The sequence below is a fragment of the Amblyraja radiata genome, chromosome 3 (genome assembly GCF_010909765.2).
Source record: "Amblyraja radiata isolate CabotCenter1 chromosome 3, sAmbRad1.1.pri, whole genome shotgun sequence".
NCBI classification, from domain to species: domain Eukaryota; kingdom Metazoa; phylum Chordata; class Chondrichthyes; order Rajiformes; family Rajidae; genus Amblyraja; species Amblyraja radiata.
Window position 1 is genome coordinate 100,769,997 of NC_045958.1, and position 4,349 is coordinate 100,774,345.

The 4,349-nt window shown below is 46.3% G+C and overlaps 1 pseudogene; it reads right to left on the reverse strand.

Annotated features, from left to right (window-relative positions):
- Positions 1-3,141: 3,141 nt before the first annotated feature.
- On the reverse strand, positions 3,142-3,252 carry LOC116971652 (annotated as a pseudogene).
- Between the last annotated feature and the right edge of the window lie 1,097 nt (positions 3,253-4,349).

Below are 4,349 nucleotides of genomic sequence, written 5' to 3' on the forward strand. Positions count from 1 at the left end.
CGCCGGGGGCTCTAACACCAAGAACCGGTGCGCGACCTTGCATCACCCGGCGTGGCTTAAATGGCCATGGGACAATTCGCCATCGCCCGCCGGGGGCTTTGACTTTGACTCTGACATCGGGGGGGGGAGTGCAGTGGAGAGAAAAGTTTTTTTGGCCTTCCATCACAGCAATGTGATGGATGTTTATGTAAAATATGTTGTGTCTTGGGTCTATTTGTTTGTAATGTATGGCTGCAGAAACGGCATTTCGTTTGGTACTCAAGGGGTCCAAATGACAATAAATTGTATTGTATTGTATTGTATTGTATTGTATTGTATTGTTTACCTGTGGCTGAAGAAGATGCAAAGATCTTCACCAAACCTCCTACAATCTCCTCTTTTACTTCAATACAATACAATACAATACAATTTATTTGTCATTTGAACCCCATTGAGGTTCAAACGAAATGTTGTTTCTGCAGTCATACACACAAGAAAGAACCAAGACACAACACAATTTACACAAACATCCATCACAGCGCATCTCCTCCTCGCTGTGATGGAAGGCAAAGACCTATCTCTCCCCTGCACTTCCCATTCCCCTCCCGATGTCAGAGTCAAAGTCAAAGCCCCCGGCGGGCGATGGCAATTGTCCCACGGCCATTAACGCCGCGCCAGGTGATGCAAGGCCATGCTCCGGGTCTTGTTGTTGGAGCCCCGGCGGGCGCCAGCAAAGTCCCACAGCCATTCCAAGCCACGCCGAGCGATGATGTAAGGCCCCGCTCCAGGTACTCTTCAACCCCGCAACTCGGGCGGGTGAAGTCGCCGTTGCGGAAGCCCCGAAAAGTGGTCTCCCAGCAGGGACCCGCGGGCTCCCGGTATCACTGTCCACCAGACCTGCGGTAAGCCTCCGAATCCCCGGGGTCGGGTCGCAGCAGCGCGCCACCACCGCTCCTCCCGCTCCGAACTCGGCCAGCTCCGCAATGGTGAGTAGGTCCGTAGGCTCCGCGACTGGAGCCCCAGGTCGTTCCTGCTGGAGGCCGCTCCACGGTGCTAGGCCCCAACGACAACGGGGACCCGACAGAGAAAAGGTCGGGCTCTCCGTGCAGGGGACAGATTTTAAAAGTTTCCCCCGCCCCCCACACACATACCCACACACAAACACACAAAAAAAAAATAAAACTACATTCAAACAAGACAAAAAAACAACAAAAAGACAGACGGACTGCAGAGGCCGCTGCGAAGTGAGTCACGCCGCCCACCTTCTCTTAACAACCTGGGATTGATCCACATTCAAAGGTTTTAGGAACAGGATTAGGCCATTCGGCCCATCGAGACTACTCCGTCAATCAATCATGGGTGATCTATCTTTCCCTCTCAACCCCATTCTCCTGACCTTCTCCCCATAACCCCTGATACCCGTACTAATCAAAAATCTGGAGTAACTCAGCGGGACATGCAGCATCTCTGGAGAAAAGGAATGGGCGATATTTCGGGTCGAGACCCTTCTTTAGACCCGAAACATCACCCATTCCTTCTTTCCACAGATGCTGCCTGTTCCGCTGAGTTACTCCAGCTTTTCATGTCTGTCTTCGGTTTAAACCAGCATCTACAGTTCCTTCTAGCACTAATCAAGAATCTATCTATCTCTGCCTTAAAAATATCAATTGACTTGGCCTCCACAGCCTTCTGTGGCAAAGAATAGTAAGATGAAACGAGAACTTACCAGTTTGAAGTTTGATCTGTATTTTATGAGGAGTTACGATGAGGGATTAAGTGAAGAGCCCGCTCAGCACGCATGCGCGACATACTTCAAAGCAGCAGTGTGGAATCACAGACAGACACAGTAATTGAAATAAATATAGTAAAGAAAAGGATAGCTTAGATACCAGTTTGATCTCTATTATTGAGTGTGGGAGCGGAGGGCACGTAATCCCTCATCGTAACATATGCCTCTACTGAATTTGATCACCAGCGGGTGGTACCCTATGGCCTGTTGTCCTGGTGCCCGAGTTAAGTAGGCTGACAGAGCACTTCTGGCTGTGTTGATGGTTGGTAGGTAAGTTTGCTGATGGTTGAATATGTTTCACGACATACGGTTACCAATTGTTAAATAAATTGTCACATGATATCGATTTTATTCCGCCCAAATGGTTTGGTATATGCCACCACTGTGATGTTGTTAATTTATAAACGAACATGCAAAATGGTGCACTACTGAATAATATGCTTTTACCAATAGAACCTACTCAATATTTCCAACTAGGTTTTACGCCCAGTGTCTATAGTGATGACGACTCCAGATTAGTCCATTTGCCACCATGTTCTGGGTATGGGTTATTTTGTTTAAACACTAGCACCTTAGCTCTAATGGAAAGGTTCAAGTTAAGTAGCTGGTAATGCTGCTACTAATTCCCAATAACTCTAGCCACTTGTTGAATGGTTGGTTGATTGATACCATTAATTGTTACAGGTTGTGCCATACGCTGGCTCCCTTATGGCAATGTTATAGATGAGTGGATAGAGTTAATTGAATACCAGATAGTCAATAGTTGTGGATGGTGTCAACGTAGATCTATCTGGAGTGTATGACAGGCTCAGGCTAAATAAGTTTTAATAGCTATTGCTGTTGATTAGCTATTTCCATGGATTAGTCTGTCGTTAATATCATAGAGACATGCCATGACGATATGTTCCTTAATAGTGTCAGGGCTGGTTTGAATATCTGGGAACAGTTTTGGCTCATATTAGCCATTGTCAATAATTTATACTGCCATAGTTACCCCATCCAGGTAAATTGGTATCTCCGAAAATCTTTATGAATGGGTACTGAATAGTATGCATCTTTTAAGTTGATGTCTACCATAAAGTATCCTAGGAAATCCATGGTTAGCAGTTACAATTTTCCATAAGTGTGTAACCTGGTGAAAATACTCAAGTGGTAAAGTCAATGATGGTGCAACATTCACCATCTTAGGGTTTTTTGGTACCAAAGGTTCATATTAGGCTTCTTATGACCCCTTGTATATCGATGATGGTGCGACATTCACCATCTTGGGTTTGTTGGTACCAAAGGTCATATAAGGCTTCTTTATGACCCCTAGTATATCTTCTCCAGTTAGCTAGTCCCTCATGTTCTTTTTTAGTGGGAGGGTAGACCCCTTGGGGTGCATGCTGAACTGGTAATATATGGTCCCTAGATAAGGGATGTATCAGATATTAAACTAAGAACAGATACCACACTTGACCTTAGCCAAAAGGCCGAGAAGTGATGGGTTTCTTAATTCAATTTTTATCCTTGAATACTTTTGATATATAACTACTAAGTGTGATAGTGTGATAGTTCTTCATGTTCCCAACCCAGGTGTGATTCCCCCCCCCCCCCTGTTAGTACAAACCCTTCACCTTTATGTGATGGTAGGAACCATACTTATCTGGCTTCATTGTTGTTTAGTGGTGTGTTCATTTCTTCGGTTTCTGGTTCCTTGTCTGTAGGGATGGTGTTGTTGGGGGGTGGCGCATTTTCCATAGGACCCGCTCTGGACCCTGGCCTGAAAGGGCTTGCGGGGGTTGGCATGCGGGCCCCGAGCTTTCACCAGTACTATTAAGTAGACGCCTACTGGTGGACGCGTGGAGGTGCTGCTGTCTGGTTTTTGTGTGGTGCTCATTCCAGGCCCTGCCCTCTTGATGCCAAATATTTTGGATACTTCGTCCAGTTTCTTAGGCTTGGTTTGGTAACTTAGCCAGATAGCAGGATCTGTGGTTGTGAGGTCGGCGTTCTCACACTCCTGTGATTTTTTTTAGGTTGAGGGCAGGTTTTATAACTTCCTTCGAGAAGTTGCGGAGCATACTGTGAACAGTAGGGTCAGGTGTTTTGCCATACTACCCTGCCCCTCTGGAGTGAGCATGCGAAAATGATAGCCGACGTCAGGTGTATCAAATGCAATTTAAGATATTTGGGTTTTAAAAAGCTATGCTCAATGTACCCCCCAATAATGGTAGGCACTTTGAGTAAATGCAATTTAGGGGAGGCGTGATGAAATCCAACGCCTCATGACTACCTGTCTTAGAGAGGTTTTTTGAAAAGAACAGGTAGTAAGCTGGCAGGTACACAAAATTGCTGGAGGAACTCAGCGGGTGCAGCAGCATCTATGGAGCGAAGGAAATAGGCGACGTTTCGGGCCGAAACCCTTCTTCAGACTCAGTCAACAAGTCTGAAGAAGGGTTTCGGCCCGAAACGTCGCCTATTTCCTTCGCTCCATAGATGCTGCTGCACCCGCTGAGTTCCTCCAGCAATTTTGTGTACCTTCGATATTCCAGCATCTGCAGTTCCCTTTTGAACACAGGTAGTAAGCTGGCCGTCAGTTGAG